This window comes from Tenrec ecaudatus, unplaced genomic scaffold, assembly GCF_050624435.1.
Source record: "Tenrec ecaudatus isolate mTenEca1 unplaced genomic scaffold, mTenEca1.hap1 Scaffold_602, whole genome shotgun sequence".
NCBI classification, from domain to species: Eukaryota; Metazoa; Chordata; class Mammalia; order Afrosoricida; family Tenrecidae; genus Tenrec; species Tenrec ecaudatus.
In genome coordinates, this window is record NW_027459485.1 from 1,530,018 (window position 1) to 1,557,667 (window position 27,650).

The 27,650-nt window shown below is 42.9% G+C and overlaps 1 pseudogene; it reads right to left on the reverse strand.

The window, feature by feature from the left end:
* The window catches only part of LOC142436761 (ninein-like protein), a 71,468-nt pseudogene that overhangs the window by 16,947 nt on the left and 26,871 nt on the right, over positions 1-27,650 (reverse strand).

The window sequence follows — 27,650 nt, forward strand, 5'->3', positions numbered from 1 at the left end:
TGTATTGGGCAGTACTGGCCTAAAGTTTAGTGGAAAAAAAAGTACCTTTAGTCGAAATTACTCTAAAAAGTATTTTAAACATCTAGGAAAGAGGCCTTTAGAAGCCCCAGGAAAATAACACTGAGGTGGAGTGAGGCCCAGCTGAGAGCAGTCAGCCTGGGAGAACAAGAGTAACTCAGCTCATCAGAGTCATGCAATATGGCTCGACTCACAATCATGACATGGGGTGGGAATGGGGGTGGGAGCAGCCTTCCAGCCAGTTAAGGAAACTCCTGGGACCAGACATGTCCCTTTGCTGCTTCTTAGAGCCTGAGAGGGCTTGGGAATAGTGGCAATGGTCTATAAGGTGTTCTGGACAGTAGCCCGCCCTTTACCAGACAGTTCACAGGTTCAGATACTATGAAGCAAAATTCTCAGGAGGAAGCTCTGGATCATCCTAGCGGGCAGTATGTGTTATTGCAACGCCCAGGTCTGAGGCCACTGTGTGGTCATCTTTTGGGGAACAGAAAGGCAGGGTACAGAAGAGGGTACAATTCAGTAGTCCAGGATTTTCTTTACTGCCCATACTCAAGCTGCCTCAATGTCCTTGCACCATGACAGAAAGGCAGACTGGCTCTGGGATCATCAACCTCCCCAGGTCACAGGACACGGGAGATGGCTTGGTCCACTGTGGTCATCGTAGTGCCACTTCTAACCCGAGCCATGTTCCCAGCTAAGAATGCTTCCCAAGGAGGCTTTGCAGGTCTGGTCAGCAGGGCTCTAGCCCGCTTGGTGTCCAAGTTGGCGAGGGCCAAGATTCTCTGTGGGAGAGTGAGGTCATGATAAATAGGCATGCGCTGGCAGCAACCAGTTATCATTCCACTAAGTGAAACCTACTTGATACGCTCAGTTTTCCAAAGAAATCTTTCATTGCTTTTCTTTGTGATGACACAGCAACTCGCTGCCATGAAACCAATTCTAACTCCTATGCTCTGCAGGATGGAGCAAACTGCTGCCGAGGCTCTCAGATGGTCCCTCTTCTTGGAGGAGCAAGTCTGTTTTTCTCTCACAAAGCAGTTGGGAGGTTGGAATCACCAATCTTGTAGTTAGCAGCCTGATGCTAACCCAAAGCCCCAGCAGGGCTCCTTTCGCTTAGGACAGCTTTGAAAAGCTACCTTTGCAGATAACTGGCCTCCCTATTGCAAAGGAGCTTTTAGCCTTTTTCTCCATTTGCCCACATGCTACCGCGTGCACTGGAAAATTAGAACATGACATTAAATAAGGAAGATGCTTTGCTACTTTGTTCCTTTGCTACAGAGAAGTCTGAGGCAGAAAATAAATATGAATGTGTTAAAAGTAGTCTACAAACTAAATTACTTCATAACTTAAGTTTTAATATATATATTTCTAATTTAAGTTAAAACAACTCATACAAAGCCCTATTTTTTCCTACCTTCCTCTCTGTGGCCAGAGAAAAACTACCCACTTAGCATGCACTGCAGTTGAGTCATTTCCTGAATTAAATATCTAATGTGGGTTTTTGGGAAGAACTTCAGACTGAAGGAGGACTCAGAAGAAAACAGGGCAGCAGACCTGATTTGTGGTAGTCCGTGCTGGTGTCTCAGGCGTAGCTTCTCGTCTGGCCACTGAGCTAAGGTGGCCAACTCCTTGGGGCAATGTGGGCCCCCACTCCTTATCTCCCACAGCTGCCCCTGCAGGCTGCAAAGGGCATCCTGAGACTGTGCATGGAGCGCCTCCAGGTCTGCTCTCTGGCTCTCTAGCATGCTGACTTCACTTTTGAACATAAGCTCCATTTCCCTTTTCTCCTTCTCAAAGTTTTTCTTCATTAGTTCAATTTCCTGCTTGTAGTTTACCGGGAAAGAGAAACATTAGCCCCTGACAATATGACATGGAAACAGCAAGGTTGTCGGGCATGCCAAGGAGCTGAGGCCTGCAGAAGTCAGGGATGAAAAGGCAGCGGTGACATCCCCAAGACTCAGTGCTCAAGATGTAGGCACAGCCTTGTCTGGACCAGTTGGATAACCTCCCGTGGGAGAAGATATTGTCTGGCCGTTGGCTGGCAAGCTCCGTTTAGGTAAGTAACTTGCACCCAGGAGCTCAGAGGTCCCGGTGGAAACAGAGTGGCTGGCTCTCTGAGTCCTGAAAGTAGAAAGAACGCGGCACATGGCAAATGTGTGCGGACATTCTCTTAGTCACCATCTAAGGAGAGGCAGGAGCTAACTTCATCTGAGAAGACCTTGTGAGCCAGGGTAATCCTGGCTGAGAAACTATGCAGCATCCCACGAGAGGCAAAGCCAAGGATAAGTTATGCTAAGAATGAGGTAGGTGGTGTGAATTCTCGCACAGCAGTTGGCAGGGCTGCACTCAGCATGCCAACCCCCAGCGACTTTGGGCCAGGCACTGACAGTCATTTCTGCTTGTATTTCCCTCAAACTGTCTTCTTAGTGCCCCCGCTCACCAACCAGAGAAATCCAAGGCAGCTGCCTGGAGAAGGGTCAGCACTAAGCACGGCTCTCTGTGCACAAAAGGAAGCCCCAGGCTCCCCCTCGGGCACCCCTCACACCTACCTTCGTCTCCAGCTGGCTCTTGACGTCTTGGTAACGTTCTTTCACCTGCTCCATCATGAGTTCCGTTTCGAGGCTCACTGGAGTAGGAGCTGTAACGCATGTGAAAAAGCCTGCGAAGAAGAGGAAATCTCAGCTTAGCTCAGTGAGGATATTACAGGTTTCTTACAGCTTTCCTATTCCCAAGGGACAACAAAGCACAGATTCTACATGTGCTTTTTCAAGGGAAAGGCAGTGATGGTGGAGTCCTGCCGCACTGGCGTACAACAGCACGCATCACTGGTGATCTGCTATGTTGTATCCATGTAGAATAAAGGATCTCAAACTTATTTGGTCAGCTGTCCAATTTTCAGAAAAATAGTTACCCAGCAACCCTCTGGCAATTAACTTTTATACAATAGCCCATCCCTAATCCAGGATAGGGTGTAGGTTATTTGCTTTGGCAGCTCCCACGGATTATTCCAGTGCCCCCCAGGGGGCAGCATTGCCCACGTTAGGAAACACTCATTTAGAACCATTTCACACTTTCACCAGAACAGATTGCTCAGGAGGCTCCTGCAGCCCATCACACCCTTCAAGTTCCTACAAAGTGGCAGTGATATCGTGTGAAGGGACTTCAAAGAACCTCCAGAACACGGAAGAAAAAGATAATGGAATTGTCCATGAATGTAAGACCCCCTTGTACTTCACTTCAAGTTTATTCCCTGGTGATGCCAGGATCATAGAGGAGGTGGGGAGATGGAAGAAGTGGGGTGACCTGGTGACACATGCCTCTGGGCAGTGTGATGCCTGGGAATGAGCCTCACTGTGTGTGAAGGTGGCCAGACACACCTCATGGCCTGTTTATTAGCTAAAGACTTCAAATTGGCCTCCTCCTCCTCCACATTATTATATCACACAAATAATGCTGGGTTTCAGGATATGTAGGAGCTCTGGTGGCATGGTGTTTATGCATTGGACTGTGATCTGAAATGTCAGCAGTTTGAAACCACCATCAAGAGTTACAGTCTCAGAAACCCACAGGGGCAGGTCTCCCATGTCCTATAAGGTCATTATGAGTTGGCATCAACTTGATGGCAGTAAGTCTGTGTGTTGCTCGATAAACTGGTCAGATGATTGCTGAAGCCAAAATGGGTGCATAAGCAAATGTGGTTGAAAAAAGCTGATGGTGCCTGGTTATTAATAGCATATGGGGTCTTAGATGCTTTGCAGTTAAATAAGTGCCCAACTAGCAGGTAAGAAACAGCCCACAAGGAAGCACACCAGCCTGTGTGATCATGAGGTGTTGAGGAGAAATGGTATCAGAAGTTCAAAAGATAAGCAACCAAATTGATGTGAAGGGGCATGGATGTAGTAGAGACCCAGAAATCACAGCCCCTCTGGTAATTGGACAGTCACGCTCAGAAGGGACACAGGAAGGGATGATAAATCCAGGGTGTGGTATAGCACTGATGAACTACATAATTATCCTCTAGTTCCTTAATATTCCCTCCCCTTATGATTATGGTTTTTATTTGTTTTGCCTCTTTAATCATATCAGATTTGATGTAGGTTCATCGTATATTTAATATCATTTGATACATGAAATCTAAGATAGATAACCCTTCAGAAACAATAAATGGAGTAACGGTTCCCTGAGGGTACGGGAAGGGGGGAGGAGATAACAGGGAGCTGAGAGCACTGATGACTGAATAACCCCACTCAATGGGATCGAACAACAGAATTGTATGTGAGTGGATATATTGGATGTGCAAGATATGGAAAAAAATAAAGTAAGGTTTCCTGGGGCGGGGTATGGTGGGCAAAGGAGGGAATAAATGGGGAGCAGATATCAAGGAGTTCAAGAAAAAGAAAATGTTTTGAAACCGATTGTGGTAGCAACTGTACAACACTGTTTGATGTGATTTAACTATGGAATGTTATACTTGTAAGATCTCCCAACAAAATGATTTTAAAATACAATAATAATAATAATAAATAAAGCAGTCAGGCACATTCCATACGTGTGGAATGAGGAATGGTGCTTGAGAGCACTGCAAGGACTCGCTTTCCGACCTGAATCACCACTCCGCACACCAGGCACACAAGGCACATCTTTGAACTACGTGTGTTGCTAGGGCTTGGAAGAGAGCTGGTCTGAGACTCAGAATTGCATTTATGCCATGACTCAGTCTTCATTTTGCAGTGTCAAGGATGGGACGTGGCAAAGTCATCCTCTACTCTCATTGTCACCCTGAAAATGGTGACAAACTTTGACATAAGGGACAAGACAAAAACCTGAATGAGAACCTCTGGAAAGAATTACTTTGCCTTGGAAACTGAGAACTGTCAACTTGCGCAGTCACCTGGGCTGACAGGAGGTCCGTGAGGCTGGACAGTCCACATCACTAGGCTTACTGCAACCCAGCTTCTTACTATTCTCTCAGCAGCAGACAAACATCGGAAGGGTCAACTGAGCCTTGGTGCTGCTTCTAAAATGGTTTCCATCAGAGGGATGGGAGGACAGTACATAAAAAGGCCACATTGTGAAACTGCTAGGTTTCATTAGCGATGGCATGAAGCCTAGGTCTGTGATCTGGTGCCGCAGTCCCCAGTCTCGAGCAGACCCAAGACTTCAGGGCCTTGTCTCCCAGGTTTTGGGTCAGTGGTTCGTGCTGAGGGCCATAAATTCTGTGTAGTTGAGGGGACACAGTGTCCATTTCCCTGGGGATGGCTGACCTGTCTGTTGTGTGGAAGAATACGTAGGATGCCTTAAATGGATGTCACAGCACCCTTGGCATCTCTGGATGTGGTGCAGCTGGCTGTGTCAGGCTCCATCCCACATTTCCCAAATGAGTCTAATGGCCTTTGGCTGTTGACTCACAGGATTTCAAGACACCAATCTGCCATTTGCAGGTGAGCAGGTTATGTTGGGGTCCAAAGACGCTGTACCCACATTCAGAGAAAACTTAAGGTTCCCAGGTTGGCTCTTTTAGCTATAATTCATTTACATTTTATTAAATAAATAGCTTTAGAGCACTACAAAACTGGGAGGGAGGAGGATGCAAAATGCTCAACTGCCAAAGATACACAGGTCAGTGTCCACAGATCTCCCTGGGGTGAGGGAGTGGCCTGTCAGTGTCCACAGATCTCCCTGGGGTGAGGGAGTGGCCAAAACTTAGCACACAAAACCACTGTGTATCAGAGCTTTGGCAGCAGGGCTGAGAGACTTGCCACGGTGTCTGCTGATGCACAGTTGGGGGCACTGATCCAAGAACCAACCCCTGGCTATACAGGACTATGACAAAATTCTAGGGCAGCTGTGTTACCTCCTTGTTCTTGTCTTTTGAAGGAGCTGAGATTAATCAAACACAGTCTACATTGTAGGTGGAATTTGTCATAAACCTCAGCACTAAGAGGATCCTGAAGCCAGAGATATCTACTTTTAAGCAGATATGCATGCCTATGCACACAGGTCCCAACTGCTTCCATTGCTTGACCTGTGTCCTGCGCAGGCGCCGCTGGCACAGGTCTATTCTGAGGAATTCTGACACTCAAGGGGACAAATCTCAAGCTCTCTCTGAACATCAGGGAGTCATTAATATGTTTTAGATATAATTTATCTCTTTTATTAAAAGAGTTTTCACATCAACCAGCTTACAGCTCAGAGGACAATCTGTATAGAGACTGGTCTGTGACCTGGGCAAAGGAAATATAGCTCCTTTATTTACTGTCACATACCCTCACTCTCTCTGTCTCTAGCCTAGGCTGAAACCTCACCACCAAGTCCCTTCATCTTAATCACAACTCTGGAGGTGGCTTTGGAACATCTACGAGTGATGGACATGCCTCTGATGAGGTCATTGTGAGATCACATAACTGCTGCCATTTCATTACAGTTGATAAAGCCCCCATCCCCTTCCATAAATTCCCAGCTACAAGGAACTCAGCCGGGTGGTGCCAGTGTGTCTGGGGCAGGTGTTTGTGCCTCAATATACCCTATGATGCTTGGAAGTGGCCCATGACACAAACTACGGGTAGGTCTGAGAGATAGCCCAGTTTGCTGGAACAAGGACTCCACCCTTTCCCCAAGAAGATCCTCTACCTTCGGAGCAATCTGCTGGGGGCAGGCATCCATCTGGCCGGAAACTAGATGGGCTACTCTGTGTCTTGTGCATCCATGTCTGTAGGCCTTCCAGCGCAGCCTGCAACTCATCATTGCGGTCCTGCAGGTCCTATAAGCAGAGTAGAGATGGCCCTGCAATCCCCATGCTACACAGCAAGGCCCAAGGAACAATGCAGCACCGCAGGGTCTGCAGGATGCCCAGTGGAAAGGAAATTCAATTCCTGACAGCAAACATGTAACATTCAAACTATAAGTTTCCAACTATGCAGTGAGTTAAACATGACAGGGATAATTCAGCTTTCTTAAATCCTACATCGCCTTCTATCACTAGAATCATAGCAGGGGCTAAATTTTTTTTTAAAGTGAAGTGAATGTGGAGGAGAAATGCAGATCACCAACACCTGACTCAACAGGAATGTGTGCAAGTCCACCACAGTGATGGGGTGTGGGCAAGAAAAGCAATTCACTGGTGTCCTTTCTCCAGAGGGTTCTGCAGCTTTGACTGTCAAGGCGTTGCCATCATCTTAAAACAAAATGCCACCCAGCAGAGCAGAAGGGCCACATGGATGGCTGAGGCCCAATGAGGCACATAGTGTGGGGGCTGCAGGACAGACAGGCAATGCTGGGAGGCTGCCCTGAATCTGCACCTGGCTGCAGTGGTCTGTCTGCACAGGAGTTGAGGAAATGCACTGTAAAAAGCACACTTGGTTGCCAGGGTTTAGAGGCGAATCTCCCAAGACACAGCTCTCACTTGTAGATTTAAGGGTAAGAAGGCAAGAAGCGCCTGTCTGTGGGACTATCGTGGTGTGAAGTCTCTTGGCATGGCTCTTCTGTCTAGGTCTTTGTGATTCCCATTGATGATTAGGTGGGACTTTGCAAATAGGGCATGTCTAACACAAAACAGAGTGGACTGGTTCATTTTCGTTGCCACTTCCCTGGCCATAGGGATGTGTTATCTTAGAACAGGAACAGAGAGGAATCCCATGAACTTAAGGGATAAAGAACTACCAGTGGAGAACAAATGAGATCTCTGTCTAAAGACAAGAGGAACCAGAGGCTGTGAAACAGAAATTACTGGACAGACTGAAAGAACAAGGCAAAGTCAGAGGCTGAGGCAAGGAGACACGAGACAGAATTGAAGAGCAACACAGAGACTAAGGACTAGAGAAAGACTTGATTGAGGCGAGATGATACTGTGGACCAATGACTGTATCCTTAGTGTTTTCTGATCTTGGCTTGTAGTAACCCATTAAGTTCTCTAAAAAGCTCCCTTAATTGTGAGTATTGCCTGTGAGCTCTGTGCGACCAGTGCAATGGATTATAGAACACAGCACAAAAGTAGAATGCTGTGGAAGAAACAGTTACTATCAGAAAAGGGTAAAGAATGATGGAGGGTGGAGGCATGCCTGATCTCTATTTTGTGGCAATCGGCCTTGATTGATGGAGCTACGTAGGATTCTTCTCCTTGATGTAGCCAGAGGTCAGCTATGCACTCCATGCGGTTTACTCAGGGACCCTAGATCCCTTCGTGAAGGAATGTGAGGTGTGTGGTCACTTTCCCTTTTGTGCACCTGGGGATGGGGGACTTGGGACTCTTCAGACCTAATGAATACGGCAGCAGTGCTCCCAGGGACTATAGGAGTATGATTCTACCTGGTTTCTCCTTTAGGAAACGTACTCTGGAGGGACACTAGACATTGAACTGTGAAGAAGCCCAAACTGGCCCATCAGGCAGCCACATGGTAAGCGAGCTTTCAGACATTTCTGGTCTAGCCAGTAAGGTGTGTAGCTGAGGCCCTGGCATCATAGGGCAGAGAAGAAACATGTTTGTTATGCTATGTCTGAGTTCCTTCCCACAAAATATAAAATCTATGAGCATATTTAATTGCTATTTTAGGCCATTAAGTGTTGGCGATAATTTCTTATGGAGCCATAGTAACTGGAATAACATGTATGAGTGAGCCACAAATAACTCATGGAAATAGGATTAAAAGGTAAAGGAATTTTCCATGAATTTTTGAAGCCATTTTTCTGTAATTTACAAAGGTAAATTACAGTCTCTTGAGGGGAAAAGTATATTAATTTTAAGTGGGAGAGAAAAAAAAGTTCTCACAAAAATCTGTTAAGAAATGGATGGTAGAGACTTCCAGGAAGATGGCGACTGAGTAACACATAGCAGAGGAACTCCACAGAAATCTGTGCAGGAGAGTCACTAAGAGGGAAATTCCACACCGCCAGGTCTCAGAAGGAGCATCAGAAAGATAAGTAGGCAGAGATCCAATAGGTTTTAAGGAGCTGGGTCTTTTGGCTTACCACAATGGAGGCCAGCTAGGGTTTGACCTTAGCCTAAGGTGGCCAGACGTACCGCTTTTTAAACATTTTTTCTCGTGTCTATGGTGTTTTTAAAAAGTCCCAATTTTTGGAAAGAATGGACAACAAGTGAGGGTATGTACGGTTTTCGGCTGCCATGTGGCAATTTCACCAGAATATGAGTTTTATCAATGGTGTCCCGCTATACCAATGTTAAAATCTGGTCACCTTACCTTGGCCCGGCCACTGTCTTGGCTGGAGCCAGGATCATTTGTAGCCAACACAGGGGCTTTATCTCAACACAGCGACAGTTTGACACCATCTCAGGGCAGGGATTAAACCCCTCCAGCCCCATGGTCAAGGATCAGGTTCATTTATATTGATGCTTCAGTTTCCCTCTCTTCTCTCTATTCCCCCCTATCCCCCTGTCTCAGTGGGCTGTTTTTTTCCTTCTCTTTTTCTCTTCCCCTTTCTCTCACACAGCACTGCCAACATCCTGACCACTACCCTTAGCCTAGGGCATTAATGCCTGCACTCAACCCTGCTGGGCGAGCTCCTCCCTCTGCAGCATAACCGGAAGCTGGGAAAGCCCACCCACACTCCAACAGGGGATATCCTGCCCAACTTCTTCCCTGGAAAAGCCCACCTGCCGGTCCTCTGTAGTGCTTAAGACATGGCTGGAGAAATTCGGCACCCCTTCTTTGGGGGAAATCCTGCCTGTGTGCCTTGGGGAGCTCCTATCCATCCTCTGTGGTCCCACGTTACTGAGGGAGCTTCCTCCCGCCTGCTGTAGTGCCTCACAGACTAAGAAAGCTTATCAAACACTCACCAGCTTTCCACGGAGCAGTGGGAACCTCTGCCTAACCTATGCAGTGATCTACCTGATCAGGGAAATTCCGCCCACCATTCACGGTGCTCTATACCAAAGCAGGCAACCAACCAGATTTCTGTGACACTCCTGTTGCAGCGGGCACCTTTGCATGCCACCTGTGGCAACCCAAGCCGTCATGGGCCACACCATCATGGATTCTTGTGAGATCACCCAGTAAAGCACCATCCTCGTGGATCCACAACAACCCAACCAGCATCTCCGGAGAGGCCCATCCAACTTGTTGACTAGGGAAAGAGTGAAGCCACAGGAGGATAAAGTGGTTGGCTAATTCCATAGTGAAATTAGCTGTAGCAGTTCGAAGAAGCTTTCCTACGAGTCTCCCAGAGAGAGCCAGTGCTCTTTGACTCCCTGAAAAATGGCACCTGGCTCCTCTAAAACAAACAGCAATCAGGCCCAATGACCTCAACAAAAAAACATGAGAAACAAACTTCAATGGCAGAGATGTCCTGAACCGAACGACATGCATAGAAGAAGCAGATATTTATCTGCCACATAAAGAATTTTTCAGAATACTTCTTGCAGTAATACAGGATATGAGAAAAACAATACAGAAAAAAGATGAAATGAAAGAGGAGATTAAGTCCATACACCAAAGGGAAATACAAGAGATCAGGGAAGAGATAACAAAAACTAGTAGCAGACACGCAGACCTCGAGAATCGACTGGAGGAGGCAGATAATTGCACCAGTGACCTAGAGGACAGCCAAGGAGACTTTAAATGCGAACAAAAATCTAATAAGATCATTAGTGAAGCTGAAGAGAACCTAAAAGCTAGGTCTGATGCTATGAAGTGGAACAACATTAGAATTATTGGATTACCAGAGGAAGACACCACAAAGAAGTCAACTGCAACAGAGAGGAAATTCTTGGAGGAAAACTTCCTGAGCTTAATGAATGAAAACCTGGCAACCATTCAGGAAGCTGAAAGAACACCAGTCAGATTGAAACCCAAGAAGAAATCAAGGCACATCATACTTACTATCCAACTTTGAGGAAAAGGAGAAAATCATGAGAAGAGCTAGGGAAAAACAAGCAATCACATAGTTTCCCAAATAAGAATATGCTCAGACCTATCATGTTTCCCCAAAAGTCAGACATCCCCCCAAAATAAGACCTACTTACAATTTTGCCTCGGGCTGAAATATAAGGCATCTCCCAAAAATAAGACCTCCCCAAAAATCAGCACCCCCCGAAGCTACCGTAACTCTGGACTCTGGATCATAGTGGTGGGCACCACCACGCAGCTCACTATTGGCTGCAGCGCAGTCAGAGCAGACAGGTAGTACGAGGTCTCTTTTAATAAAACAATAAACAATAAACGTGTACCACATTCTTCTCCATGGAAAAATAAGATATCCCCTGAAAATAAGACCTAGTGCATCATTGGGAGCAAAAATTAATATAAGACACTGTCTTATTTTCGGGGAAACAGGGTATCAGAGAACACTATGAAGAAGAGGAGAGAGTTGTTGAGCAACATTGCAAAAATTGAAGGAAAATAATGCAAACCCAAGAATACTCTACACAGCCAAATTACTGATCAAGATAGATGAAGAAGTAATTGTCTTGTTAGAGAAGGAAAAACTCAAAGAATACATTAGAAGAAACCCAGCCTGGATCCTTGTCGATCCAGTATAGGCAGAAGAACAGCACTCACCAAGCATAAGTAAGAGACTGCCACAGAGAACAACCTCACCCAGAGGGAAACAAAGAGAAAACAGCCCCCAAGATAGCATTGGATTAAGGGTGAAAAGAAGTCAAGAATGAAACACACACACACACACACACACACACACACACACTACATTAAAAAGAAAGGGAGGTGGGAAAACACCCAACACAAAAGGTGTAAGATGACATCACAGAGTCCACGGATGGAAATAATACCCCTGAATATCTATGAACTAAACTCAGGCATTAAAAGACTGAGGCTAGCAGACTAGTTTAGACTAGTTTAGAAATACAACTAATCAATCTGCTGCCAACAGGAGACACATGTCAAGACTACAAACAAAACTAGGCTGAGAATCAAATGCTGGAGAAAAACATACCAAAGAAACAGCAATTAAAAAAAAAAACAAGGGTTGCAATCGTAATCTTGGATAAAACTGACCTCAAAGTGCAAACCATAAAAAGAGATGAGGAACGCTATATAATGCTCAAGGGAACAGTAGGCAAAGAACCACTAAGCATTGTAAACATATTCCCCAAATGACAGACCTGCTGAATACGTCAAACAAATGCTTCAAAATATGAAAAAGGAAGTCACAGCCTCAACAATTATAGTAGGTGACTTCAATACACCACTCTCTGAGAAAGAAATATCACAGGGAAAGAAACTCAACAAGGAGGCCAGAGATCTAAACACTACAATTAGTCAATTTGACCTGATATATATTTACAGAGCTTTTCATGAAAATACAAAATATTTCACATTCTTTTCAAGCCCACATAGCACATATTCGAAGATAGACCACATGCTGGGGCATAAGTCAAATCTGCATAAATTTAAGCACATTGATATCATATAGACTTCTCTCACTGACCACTGTGCCATAAGGCTGGAAATCAGCAAAAGGAAGATGAATAAAACAAGGCAAACAATTGGAGGATGAATAACTCTCTACTGAAAAAGGAGTGTGTACTGGCTCAGATCATAGATGAAATTAGGAAATTTCTAGAAACCAATGAGAATGAGAATAAGACGTACCAAAACTTATGGGACACAGCAAAGGCAGTTATCAGAGGAAGTTTCATAGCAATACATGCACACCTGAGAAAAGAAGAAAGCCATATGATTGATATGCTGGCACAAAATTTACAGCAACTAGGGCTGAGTCAACAGCACAATCGTGCTAATAGCAAAAGAAAAGAAATAATAAAAATCAGGGCTGAGATTTAGGAGAGGGAAAATAAGAAAACTATGGAAAAAATTAATGCTGCTAAAAGTTGGTTCTTTGAAAAGATAAACAGAATCAACATATCGTGGGTAAACCTAACCAAAGAAAGACGGGAACAAATTTCAATAGCAAGAATGAGGGATGAAAGAGGGGACATTACAACAGACTCTAATGAATTCAAAATGATAATTAAAGAGTATTACGAAGGACTGTATTCCAATGAATTCAACAACTTGGAAGACATGGTCAAATTTTGAAAAACAATCCCTCCCTTGAATTTCCCAGAGGAACATCAAGAATGTCAATAGACCCATAGCAATAGAAGAAATAGACAAGGATATCAAGGGATTACCAACCCCAAATTCCCTGGACCAGATGGCTTCACAGGACAATTCTAGCAAGCATTTAGGGAAGAAATGACACCAATCCTACACAAAATCTTCCAGAACCTAGAAAAGACGGCAACCTCTTGAAGCAAGTATAAATATGATACCCAAACAGGGCAGGAATCCTACAAGAATTGAGAACTACAGACCAATATTCTTAATGAACACAGATGCAAAAATTGTTAACAAAATACTTGCCAATAGAATACAAATGTATATAAAACGAATACCATATATACTTGAATATAAGCCGACGTGAGTATAAGCCTAGGTACCTAGTTATTACCTGGGAAGCTAGAAAAACTGATGACTTGAGTATAAGCCTAGGGTGGGAAATGCAGGATGTGAACTAACACAGAGACCAGAGGGGAGAGACGGAGCGCAGCCACGGACACATCCTGACCAGTTCAGCTGCCAGCGTAAGTGAATCACTATGGGTGCTTCTGCAAATTGGAGCCTTCCACGTCATAGGATGGCTCTGATTGGTTAGATGTGAGTAACAAACATTCAAAGCCCTGCAGTATCAGTGGGGCTTTGAATGAACAGCGGAGGAACGACAATCACCTGTGAGATATTACACCTCGTATAAGTTAAACCCCAGTTTTTCAGCACATTTTTTGTGCTGAAAAATTCCGCTTATACACGAGTATATATGGTAATTCACCATGACCAAGCAAGATTCATACCAGGGATAGTTCAACATACGAAAGACCATTAGTATCATGTGCCACATTGACATGAAAAACTCTAAGAACCACATGATAATATTGATAGATGTGGAAAAAGCATTCGACAACATCCAACACCAATTCCTTTTTAAGACACGTCAGGAGATAGGAATGGAAGGACAATTCCTCAAGACAATACAAGCTATATATGAAGAACCAACAGCCAACATGGTAGTCAATGCAGAAAAGAGGAACACAATTCCACAGAAAAAGGGTCCAGACAAGGATGCCCCTTGTCCCCACTCTTATTTAACATCGTACTGGAGGTTTTAGCTCGCAGCATAAGGCAAAGGAGAGACATCAAAGGTATTCGTCTGGGGAAGGAAGAGGTAAAACTATCGTTATATGTAGATGACATGATTTTATAAATGGAAAATCCCAAAAGATCCAAAAGGGGCAGAGTGGCAGGATACAAGATCAACAAACAGAAGTCCACTGGACTGCTATACATATCAGCTAAAATAACAGAAGAGGAGGTCAAAAAGGTGGTACCCATCACAATAGCCAAGCACAAATTAAAATATCTAGGGAAATAGCAGACTAAAAGAACAAAAGATTTATATGAGGAAAACTATGGAACACTATTACAAGAAACCAAGAGTGATTCAACAAATGGGAGAATATCCCATTTTTGTCGATCAGAAGACTCAATATAGTAAAGATGTCAGTTCTCTCCTAGGCACTATATAACTTTAATGCAATCCTGAGAGAATTACCCTCATCTTTCTTGAAAGAAATGGAAAAACTGATTACCAAATTCATATGGAGAGGGAAGAAGCCCAGAATTAGCAGAGACTCCCTAAGAAGGACACAGTGGGAGGGCTTGCTTTACCTGACTTTAGCACATATTATAATGCCATCATGGTCAAAACTGGGAGGTATTGGTATAATGACAGATACTTAGACTACTGGAAAAGAACTGAAAACCCAGAAATAAAATCATCAGCATACAGACAACTCACTTTTGATAAAGCCCCCAAAATATCAAAAGCAGGTACCCTCTTTAACAAGCGGTGTTGGAAAAAATGGATATCTACCTGCAGAAAAATGAAGCATGACCCTTATCTGACTCCATGCACAAGAATAAACTCAAGGTAAATCACAGACCTTGAGGTAAAACTCCAAACTATTAGGTCCATCAATAAGGGAACTGGGACCAATCTGAGAATTTTGGCACTGGGAATACATGGGATAGCAGAAACAGGGAAGGACACAAATGCACATGAGTCACAAATTGACATGTGGGATACACTGAAGATAAAACATCTGTGTACATCAAAATAATTCACCAAGAGAGTAATAAGAGAGCCCACGGACTGGGAAAACATCTTTAGCCTGACACATCAGACAAAGGCCTTATTACTTAAATCTACAATACTCTGCTAGTTTCCAAAGAGAAAAAAACTAATTGCCCACCGAGGAGGTGGGCAAAGGACCTGAACAGCAGTTCCACAAGGGTACAAATCCGAATGCAAGGAGTTGGAAACAACCCAAATTTCCACCAACAAATGATTGGATTAAAAAACAGTGGTATATACATACAATGGAGTACTACACATCACTAAAAAGCAGTGATGACAAATACTAAGAGGACGCCTGGCCCTCCCACCAGAAGAACTTATTTCAAAAGACGGCATTGAATCTGCAGCTCCAGGAGAGGGACATATCTGATGGGAGCACATGGGTGATGATGAAGGGGGAGGAGGAGAAAGTGGAGCACATCCTGGCCCACCAGGTCTTGAGGACGATTATCCTGATTAGAGCAGCCAGTCCACAGAGAGGACCACATGGCCAGCCCCACTATGAGACATGACGCCCCTCACTGACCCATAGCTCTACCGGGGACAACACTGGAGACACAGTGTGGGAACTACGCCTGATCTGATCCCGCCACACCGAGGCAAAACACTAAGGGGGTGCAACAGAATAGCAAGGGAATGGAATGGCGAGGTCCTCAGGGAATGATGAAGGTGGACTTTGGGGCTAGGGTGTGGTACCCCAATTGATTGAACTGGAAAACACTCCTAAAGGCCAACACACAATCCTTGAACTAACTACAAACTTTTCTTTCTTGTGCTTTTTTTTTGTCATTGATTTATTGTTGTTGGTTGGTTGTATATTGTTCCTTGGTATTTTTATGTCTTGTTTTTGTGCATGTTATTATCTCCGCTGGTCTTTCTAAATAAGATAGGCTGGATGAACAATCTGGAGGATAAAACAACAGGACCGACAGTTCAGGAGGGACATAGGAGAGGTGGGGGAAAAGGTAGTGGTGTTAACAAACCCAGGGACAAGGGAACAAGTGATCTAAATCAGTGGTGAGGAGGGGCTGGGAGGCCTGGTAGGGCATGATCAAGGGTAATGTAACAAAGAGGATTTGCTGAAACCCTGGTCGGGACTGAGCATGATAGTGGGACAGAAGGAAAGTCAAGGGAAATAGAGGAAAGAGCTAGGAGACAAAGGGCATTTATAGAGGTTTAGATAAAGACATGTATATATGCAAATATATTTATATATGAGGATGGGTAAATAGATCTAGGTGCATATATTTATACGTTTAGTATTAAGGTAGCAGAAGGACATTGGGCCTCCACTCAAGTACTCCCTTAATGCAAGAATACTTTCTTCTATTAAATTGACATTCTGTGATGCTGACCTTTTCAACGCAACTGCTGAAGACAAAGCGGGTGCATAAGCAAATGTGGTGAATAAAGCTGATGGTGCCCGGCTATCAAAAGATATAACGTCTGGGGTCTTAAAGGATTGAAGATAAACAAGTGGTCATCTAGCTCTGAAGCAACAAAGCCCACATGGAAGACGCACACCAGCTTGTGTGATCACAAGGTGCCAAAGGGATCAGTTATCAGGCATCAAAGAACAAAAAATCATAACATTTTGTGCTTGCCTCCATGATATGATCGCTGAAGACAAATGGGTGCATAAGCAAATGTGGCAAAGAAAGCTGATGGTGCCCGGATATCAAAAGGTATAGCGTCTGGTGTCTTAAAGGCAAACAAGCAGCCACTTAGCTCAGAAGCAACAAAGCCCACATGGAAGAACCACACCATCCTGTGCGATCACAAGGTGTTGAAGGGATCAGGTATCAGGCATCATCAGAACAAAAAATCTTACCATAGTGAATGAGGTGGGGGGGCGGGGTGCAGATTGGAGATCCAAAACCCATTTGTCAGTCACCGGAATCCCCTTGCAGAGGGGTGTAGGGGAGGAGGCGAGCCAGTCAAGGTGTGATGTAGCAACAATGAAAAATACAACTTTCCTCTAGTTCCTAAATGCTTCATCCTCCTGCACTATCATGATCTGATTTCTACCTTGCAAGTCTGGCTAGACCAGAGGATGTACACTGGTGCAGATAGGAACCAGAAACATAGGGAATCCAGGGTGGATGATCTCTTCAGGTCCAGTGGTGAGAGTGGCACTACTAGAAGCGTAGAGGGAGAGTAGGTTGGAAGGGAGGAATCGATTTCAATGATCTGCATTTGACCTTGTTACTAGGGGGTGGACAACAGAAAAGTGGGTGAAGGGAGATGTCAGACAAGGCAAGATATGACAAAATAATAATTTATAAATTATCCAGGGTTCATGAGGGAGGGGGAAGCGGGGATGGAGGGGACAAAATGAGGACCTGATGCCAAGGGCTTAAGTGGAGAGGAAATGTTTTTAGAATGATGAGGGCAATGAATGTACAAATGTGCTCTACACAACTGATGTATGTATGAATTGTGATAAGAGTTGTGTGAACTCCTAATAAAACAATTAGGCCTCCACTTACTCAATGCAAGAACACTTTGTTCTATTAAATTGGCATTCCAGGATGCATACATTCCCGACATGATTGCTGAAGAAAACTGTGTGCATAAGCAAATGTGGTGAAGAAGGCTGATGGTACGTGGCTATCAAAGCGTCTGGGATCTTAAAGCGTTGAAGATAAACAAGCGGCCATCTAGCTGAGAAGCATCAAAGCCAACATGGAAGAAGCACACAGCCTGTCTGACCACAAGGTGCAGAAGGGACTGGTTATCAGACATGAAAGAACTAAAAATCATATCAATGGGTGCCCACCTCCCTGATACGATCAATGAAGACAAACGTGTGTGTAAGCAAATGTAGTGAAGAAAAGTGATGGTGCCCAGCTATCAAAAGATATAGCGTCTGTGTTCTTAAAGGTTCTAAGATAAACAAGTGGCCATCTAGCTCAAAAGCAATAAAGCCCACATGGAAGAAACACACCAGCCTGTGTGACCACGAGCTGTCGAAGGGATCATGTTTCAAGCATCAAGGAACAAAAGATCATATCATTGAAAATGTGGGTGAGTGCAGAGTGGAGACTCAAAGCCCATTGGTAGCCAATCGGACACCCCATTAGTGAAGGGTTGTGGGGAAGAGATGAACCAGTCAGAGTGCAGGGTAGCAGCGATGAAACATATAACTTTCCTCTAGTTCTTAAATACTTCCTCTCCTCCACTATCATGATCCCAATTCTACCTTACAAATCTGGCTAGACCAGAGGATGTACATTGGTACAGATAGCAACTGGAAACACAGGGAATCCAGGACAGATGACTCATTCAGGACCAGTGGTGAGAGTGGCGATGCCTGGAGGGTGGAGAGAATGTGGGGTGGATAGGGGGAACTGATTACAAGAATCTACATATAGTCTCCTCCCTGGGGGAGGGACAGTTGAGAAGAAGGCGGTGGGAGACATCGGACAGTGTAGTATATGACAAAATAATCATAATTTATTAATGATGAAGGGTTCATGAGGTAGGGGACAGTGGGGAGGGAGGGGGAAAATAAGCAGCAGATATTAAGGGCTCAAATAAAAGGCAAATGTTTTGAGGATGATGATGGCAACAAATGTACATATGTTCTTGACACAATGGATCAAGAACATATTGTGATAAGAATTCTATGAGCCCCCAATAAAATGATTAAAAAAATAAGAAAAAAAGTAGTGATGAATGCATGAAGCGCATTGGAAAGAATTGGAGGAAATTATACTAAGCGAAGTAAGCCAAGCAGAAAATGAGAAGTACTATATGAGTCTGATGAGGAAAGCTTAAAAAAAAAAAGTGCAAAACGGGCTTAGGGAAAAAACTATTGTATATAAACATTCCTGGGTTCAGGTTCAGGGAGTATGGCAGGGACCAGACCAAATCCAGGAATACATATGGTAGACAACTAAAAAGGAAGGGGAAAGAGAGAAAAAACAAAAACAAATGAGTAGTTGGGGAACAGGGCACTAACTCCCCCAAGGGGAGTGTATTATTCATATCTTCTCAGGGAAAGAGGGACCAGACTACAAAGCGGTGCTCTAAGATGTGAATGCAACATACTGGCATGAAGCAGGGAACCAGTAGAGGGGTCTGAGAGACAGGCCCCAATCCCAACTATGTGGACAACCACCCCTGCCCCCTGAAGAATTTACCTTAGGGGCAGCACTGAAGCTACAGCTCAGGGAGAGGGACATGTCTGATCAGAGCACACAGGAGCAAATGAGGGGGGAGGAAGAGAGAGTGGAGCACATCCTGGCCCACCAAGACTTGAAGATGATATCCCTGCTCAGAGCAGCCAATAGCTAGAGAGGGCCATATGGTCAACCCCACTATGAGACATGACATCCCTCACTGGCCCATAGCCCTATAGGGGACAACACTGGATACACAGTGAGGGAATTATGCCTGATCAGACCCCACCACACCGAGGCAAAACACTAAAGGCGTGCAACAGAACAGCAAGGGGAGCAGAGCAAGAACGTCTCGAGGGAATACCAAAAATAGACTTTGGGGCCATGGTGTGGCACTCCATCAGACTCCACCAGAAAACACTCCTAAATGTCAATAGACCTTGAACTATTTTCTTTTTTGTTGCTTTGTTTTGCTCTGTCTTGGTTTGTGCATAGTATTATCTCTGCAGGTCTGTCTAGATAAAAGAGTCTGGATAAACAATCTGGAGGAGAAAACAACAGGACCGAAGGTTCCAGGGGACATAGTAGAGGGAGAGGTGGGGGAAAGGAAGTGGTGTTAATAAATCCCAGGGACAATGGAATAACAAGTGATCCAAAATCAGTGATGAGGAGGGTGTAAAAGGCCTGGTAGGGCTTGTTCAAGGGTAATGTAACTGAGAGGAATTACTGAAACCCAAATGAAGGCTGAGCATGATAGTGGGACAAGATAAAAGTAAAAGGAAATAGAGGAAAGAACTAGAAGGCAAAGGACATTTATAGAGGTCTAAATACAGGCATGTACATATGCAAACATATTTATATATGACAATGGGGAAATAATCGATCTATGTGCATATATTTATAGTATTAACGTAGCAGATGGACATTGGGCCTCTACTCAAGTACTCCCTCAATGCAAGAACACTTGTTCTATTAAACTGGCATTCCATAAGGCTCACCTTCCCAACACGATCGCTGAAGACAACACAGGTGCGTAAGCAAATGTGGTGAAGAAAGCTGGTAGTGCCTGGCTATCAAAAGATATAGCACCTAGGGTCTTAATGGCTTAAAAATAAAGAGGCCATTTAGCTGAGAAGCAATAAATCCCACATGGAAGAAGCACACTACCCTGTGTGATCATGAGATGTTGATGGGTTCAGGTATCAGGCATCAAAGAACAAAAATATTATTATCACTGTGAATGAGGGGCAGTGCAGAGTGGGGATCCAAAGCCCATCTGTAGGCAAGTGGCGATCCCCTCACAGAAGGGTCGCAGGGAGGAGATGAGCAAGTCAAGGTGCTGTGTAGCAATGATGAAACATACAACTTTACTCTAGTTTCAATGCTTCCTCCTCCCCACTATCATCATCCCAATTCTACCTTACAAATCCAGCTAGACCAAAGGATGTATACTGGTACACACAGGAACTGGAAACAGAGGCAATCCAGGACAGATGACCCTCTCAGGACCAGTGGTGAGAGCGGCGAAACAGGGAGGGTGGAGGGACGGAGGGGTAGAAAGCAGGAACTGATCACAAGGATCTACATATAACCACCCCCTGGGGGACAGACAACAGAAATGTGGGTGAAGGAAGATGCTGGACAGTGTAAGACATGGCAAAATAATAATAATTTATAAATTTATCAAGGATTCATGAGGGAGAAGGGTTAGGAGGGAGGGGAAAAAGGAGGAGCTGATACCAAGGGCTCAAGCAGAAAGAAATATTTTGAGAATGATGATGGCAAGAAATGTACAAATGTGCTTGACACAATGGATGTACGTATGGATTGTGATAAATGTTGTACGAGCCCTCAGTAAAATGATTAAAAAAATAAAAAGCAATGGATGGTAATTAAAATAGGAAAAATCCCACAAAGAATGGTGTCTTGCTAGGCACCCGGTTGAGTAGTACTACCAATCCCATGGGTGTCAGGGTAGAACTGTGCTTCACAGGGTTTTCGATGGTGATTTTTCAGAAGTAGATCACCAGGTCTTTCTTTCAATATCCCATTCAATGTGGGTGGACTCAAACTGCCAGCCTCGCAGTCGGCAGTGGGATGCGTCAACTGTGTGCACTTGCAGCTCATTTCCCTTTCCACTGGGCAGCACGGATCTTGGAAGCAGCATCCACAGTCATATTTATCTGGTGGCCTGCTTCTTGTGTGGTTCTTCTTATATTCCAAATAGGTATTCTGAAAATGTCCACTGCTGATAACAAGTTGATTCTGACTCACAACGACCATATAGGGCAGAGAACTACTTCTTTCGGTTTTTGAGGTGGAAAATCTTTACAGGAACAGACGGCTTCATCTCGCTCCCACAGACTGGCTGATGGGTTTGAACGACTGACCTAGATTTTAACAGCACCCAAACATAGCCACTAAGTACCACTAGGACTCCTTTAGACACATCCCTACTACTCAGCAGTGTGAGAAAGCTGATGCCTGATATACAACGAGTCGAAGTCTCTCTGTCTTGAGATTTAGTAACACAAAACCTAGGAGCATAGTCCATTACAACTGGTAGAGATGTGTGGAGCCTGAGCTAGAGCAGCAGGGCCTTAGCACGTCTACTTGGTGGCTCTCTGGAAGGATGGAAGTCAGACTACTGTTTTTAAGTTATCACTTGCTTAAGTGGGTGGCTGTGGATGTTGAAGGTGATAAGGAATGTGGGGAAAGTCTTGTGAAGTAGCAAGTCCACTAAGGTCTATCACAGCATTAAGAACAAAGGACTCTGGGTTTCTTACAGAGGCCACAGAAAGCCATTATGGTGTCCAGCAAAATACACAGCAGAAAAAAGTATCAAACCAAAGATAGCGGGTTACCATCTTATATTTCCTTTTATCAAAGGCAGCCTCACCAGGAAAATCAAGATGGACAGTTGGGAAAAAAAAGAAAAAGCTGAAATGATGCTTAAAGAGAAAGAACATTTGATAAATCCATTGTAGTGTCCACAATAGCAGTAAAAACTGCCACTGAAAGCGATCTGACTAAAATCTTATATTTGCCAAGGGCAGCCTCATCGAGAAAACAAAGATTACCAGCTGAGAGAAAGAGAAAGAAAGTTAAAATGATAGCTAAATTGGAGGAAAATTCAGCGACAAAGGGAAGAAGCATGGTTGTTGTGTTTTGCAATATGCATTGTAAATTACAGTGAAACTTTACGCTAAAATTTGGAAAAGAATGGGCGCTACGCAGGGGGAAAGGTCATGCTATTTCTCCTTCTGTAGAATGAGTGTAAGACACTGAGTTCAGCCAACAAGCAAGGATATCCCTGTAGCAATGAGCCCATCTGGTAACCTAATCGACCTCAAGAATCATTCTCTTGTCAAATGAACCGGCAGTCATTGGAGAAATGGCAGATTCTGGGGTAAATGGCAGCAATGTACAAGGTAAATCTGGAGTATCTCAGGAACCACGTAATAAAACAACCAAAACAATGATGGTGCAGTGCAAAAACTTAGCAGATAGGTTGACCTGTCTGGCACAATTTGAACACCAGAAATCTAAGCACAGTAATGAATTATAAACCTTTGGTAATAAATCGGAAATTCTTTAATTCCATAACAACAGGTAAAAACCCACTGCCTTCAAGTTGATTCTGACTGTTCGTGTCCCTATGGGAAGAGTAAAACTGCTCCCCATGGTTTCTTGGTTTCTTTTTTTACCCTAGAGTTCTGAGAGCGTACATGTTTATGGGAGCAATAGCTTGATCTTTCCCCTACAGAGAAAGATGGATGTGAATTGCTGACTTGTGGTTAGCAGTATCACACCAATCTGCACCACCAGGGCTCCTTATACCAATATGTGACACACGCCAACCGATAGATGGCATCGCCCTACTTTAATTAAAAAGGAAACAACAGAAAAGCACTAAGTCAAGGCATTTCTTTGAAACAGGGAAGAAGAGTCCCAAATAACCAGAAGCCTTGGGAATTTGGCAATACCAGACCAGCCCTACATGTACTTAAGGAAGTTTTCTAAATGGAAAGGAAAGAACATTAATCAAACACTCAAATGTACACAAAGGGGGAGGAAGGAGTCAGACAGAGATCTCAGAAAATAAGTACATATTACAACTACTGGATGTAGGGTGCACATTACTGTCACTGGAGATTCACCAACAGAAAAAGGAGAGGGAACAGTAAACCAGGAATACTTAATATTTCACATTCATTGTTGATTGCATGCTAAATGTTACTGTAATTGCATGTTGTATAGTATAATATTTGTAGTAACCACTAAGAGAATATGTAAAGAGGAATTAAAGCTCATAACAAAAGATGCTAAATACAAAAAATAACAGGAAAATTGATAAAAAGAGAAACCAGATAAAAGAAACTCAAAACCCAATTAGCTAAAAGAATGAAGAAAATGTAAATAGCCAAAATATTTACACAAAAGGCAGAGTGATAGACTGGATAAAAAACATGATTCATCTTTTGTTACCTACACAAAACACACATTCACATTAGGACACAAACTGACTGAAAATAAAGGATGGAAAAAATGTTCCGTGCAACCAGCACCCAAAAAAAGGAGTGTGGTCATACTGATAAAGGCTATTACATAATAAAAGGGCTAATACTTCAAGAAGATACAATTATTAGCATATATTCACCTAACCTGTCCAAAAACATGACACAAACACTAATATCAAAGAAAAAAATTACAGTGCCGCTATTAATATTTGTAGATTTGAAACTTTCAATTTCAGTTCTCGACAGAACATTTAAAAAGTGAATCAATAAGGACATTAAGAACATAAAGAAAATCATAAGCCAATTTAACTTAGAACACTCTATCCATCATCAGCAGACATATTCACAGGATAATTTTTCCAGAACCAACTACAGATTAGGCCACAAATCTCAAGTTTTAAAACATTAAAATCATACAAAGCATACTTTCTGACCATAATGGTATGAAGTAAGAAATCAATCACAGGAAGAATAAAAATGAATAATTATTATTATACCAAAATTAAATATTGTACGACTAGAAAACAATTTCTCTATGTAAGAAATTAAAAGTGAAATAAAAATATACTTGGTATCAAATATAAAGGAAAGCACAACATACCAAATCCTTTGGGACACAGCACAAACCATTCTCAGAGGGAAATTCATAGCAATACATGCCCATATTTAAAAAGATGGATGAAAATCAATTGTTTAAATGAAAACTTGAACAAAAAGGAAAGGAAGAGCAAGAGGCCAAAGATACTAGCTGAAATGAATAATAAATACCAGTGAGAAAGAAATGAAATAGAATACAGTTAAACAACAGAAAAAAATCAATCAAAACAGAAGTTGGTTCTTTGAAAAGAATCACTGAAACAAACTACTGGATATACTGGGGGGGGGGGGGGGGAAGGGCAAATAATCAAAAGAAATGAATCTGGAGACAACACAACATATTCATTGAATAAAGAATCATAACACTATGAAAAAGAACTGCAACAGATTTGAAAGTGCAGATGAATGGGACAAATTCCTGAAAATATACGACATACCTAAACTAATATGAATAGAAATAGGTTTAAGCAGAGTAATTATGAAATAAGCAATTCAGAATGTGATTAACCCCCTGCTCCACCCCTTCAAAAAAGACCAAAAATATATATAAAAAGAAAAGTCAATGGCAAGATGGCTTCACTGGGATATTTCATAAAAAATTCAGAAGTGCTGACACCAGTTCTATAGAAACTTTTAAAAACATTAAAGAAAGGGGACTAGAACATGTCCAACTGAACACATACACACAGGTAGATCCTTATGTAACAACCAGGATAGACTAGGCCCTAAGAAAAGACAGGTGGCCTGTGATCTCAGACAATGGCTTGAAAGTGAAGTAAAAGGAGGCTTCCACATATCAGAGACTGTGGGAGCAAGCAGAGAAGGGAAGGAAAGAGCAGGTCCACTGAAGAGGCGCCCAGTGGTCTCCTGCTACCCATCTGTAGCTCCATTCTGCAATGCTGGCTACAGCAACCCAGCTACACTCCTCAAAGACTATCATTGTGAGCAGGGTCCAAAGCTTCACGTGTAATAAGCACGCAGGTCCCATGTGGCTTCCAGCTCTCCAAGCAAGCTGGCCTGCACAGTTCCCGGAGCATAGGTCCCAAAGGACCAGCCTAGGCTATCCCAAGGACAAACTTGGCACCATGATAGTTTTCCTGAAGATTGCCTGTGCTTTGACGGACTATGTTAAGAAGCTCTTGGCCTTAGGGAAGAATACACTCAAGTACAGTGTTCCTCCCCCTCCCAACTTTTCTTAGTACAGCCTTTTACTGCCCAAAGCCTTTTTTCCCTCCCCCGTCCCTCTTCTATTATTCATTTCTGGCACTACTCAACAAAGTCATCGACTCCCACAAAATCTAGCAGCCCTCCCAACCGTAATACCCGGCCACGATGCTGCAGTGGCAGCAGTCACTCCTGATTCATCAGAAGAAGGATTAACAAATGAACAACACTCAGATCTCAAGGAATTTTCTTAAAAAGAACAGGCTCTGAAACTATCATAAATTGAATTCAGAAAAATGTTGTCATGTACTTTCAACAAAGAGTTTGCGAGAACAATGGTCAGAATAGAAAAGCTAGATATCTTCAACAAAAACCTCTAAAAAGAAATGCAGAAAATATTAAGATAAGAGAATTAGGCAACAATTTAGAAGAACAGAGTAAGAGAATTGAAGAAATGGAAAGCTGAATTGGTGAGTTTGAAGGCATATCTCTTAACTCCAATTTATGAGTGATACAATCAGCTAAAAGAACAAAAGAATCTGAAGAAAACATAAGAATGAAGTGGGATTCTATCCATAAAAGAAATTCCGGAATAATACTTCCTTAACAGAACAGAGGAGGAGAAAATAATTCTCCAGGAAGCAGAGAGAACCCAAAACACCACAGATCCCAAAAGAAAACACTGGAACATATTGTCGTTGAAATTTCCAAGACAGAAACAATTAGCAGGCTGAGAACAGCTTGGAAAAATTGTTTTAATTCATTTACAAAAACACTTTTATTGGCATATGACTCACATGTCATACAATAGCTCAATTATATTAAGATAAATTGTAATAATCATTATCACCACAATCAATTTTAGAACATTTTTTCTTTATTGCATTCATGTTATTTCCCCCAACCTCCCCTGCCACAGCCCCCAAAACCATTGTCTATATAGATTTAGTTATCCTGGATTTCATATACAGAAAAATGTATTTTTAAAAGCCTAACAACAATAACAAAGAAAACAGATTAAAAAAGCTCTAGAAAAGAAAGCAGAGGTTAAAAGAACTGGAATATATTTAAAATGAGTCAAAAGGGAGATGTATAAATTTTAACTTAAATACATCTGTAATAACCAATTTTACAATGCTATCTGTCTGATAACAGGGCTGTTCACATCCCATGGCTCTGGTCAGAGAGGATTCCCCAGAGCTTGCAAATGTTATCCACAACCTTAATACCAGGTGTTCATAATTGAAGCTGATATCATTCCCTCCTTCAGATTTGAATTTCATGAGTTAAAATCCTAGGATGTTACAGGCTGGTGTGCTTCTTCCACATGGACTTAGTTGGTCCCTCACTTAGATGGCTGTTTAAGACCAGCTTTTAAGACCCCAGAGGCTATTTTTTTCTGATAGGTGGGCACCATCTAGTTTCTTCATTACACTTTCCTATAGCATTCATGTCTTGAGTGATTTCTTCATGAGGACGAGCATCAAATAAGGCCATTTCATAAGAACTAATTGTACTTAGATTGAGGCTAGAATTAAGTGCAAGCTCAAAATCCATTCACATATTTATGGTTCATCTGGCTCTGGTTCACCTCAGAGATATAATTGTTATTTTCTGTTAGAGAACATTATCAATCATCCCCTTGGGCATAAGGCAATTTTATTGATAGTGTAATTAATTTAGCCAATGGTATAGAATTTAAAACAAAAATATGTCTTGTAAATTTAAATTTTATGTTTTCTTCCCATTGTCTCTCTTTTGTTGCCTTTAATAGATATTTTTATTAATTTATTTCTATTACCATCCTTTTTGTCTTTTTTCTCATATTTTTCTGTGTTACCAATGTTCTTAGGAACCAAGACACCGCTCCTCTATCTGTCTCTAGGTGGGTCCGCCCACATGCAGATACACCCACATGTGAGTACCGTGAGTGAACATTGTTACCCATGCTGCACCATGCTTTAAGACAAAATTTCATTTATTTGTCAACAGAAATAAATATTTCAAACAAAACAAAACTGTAAACCAATATCCCTTATGAATATAGGGGCAAAATCTC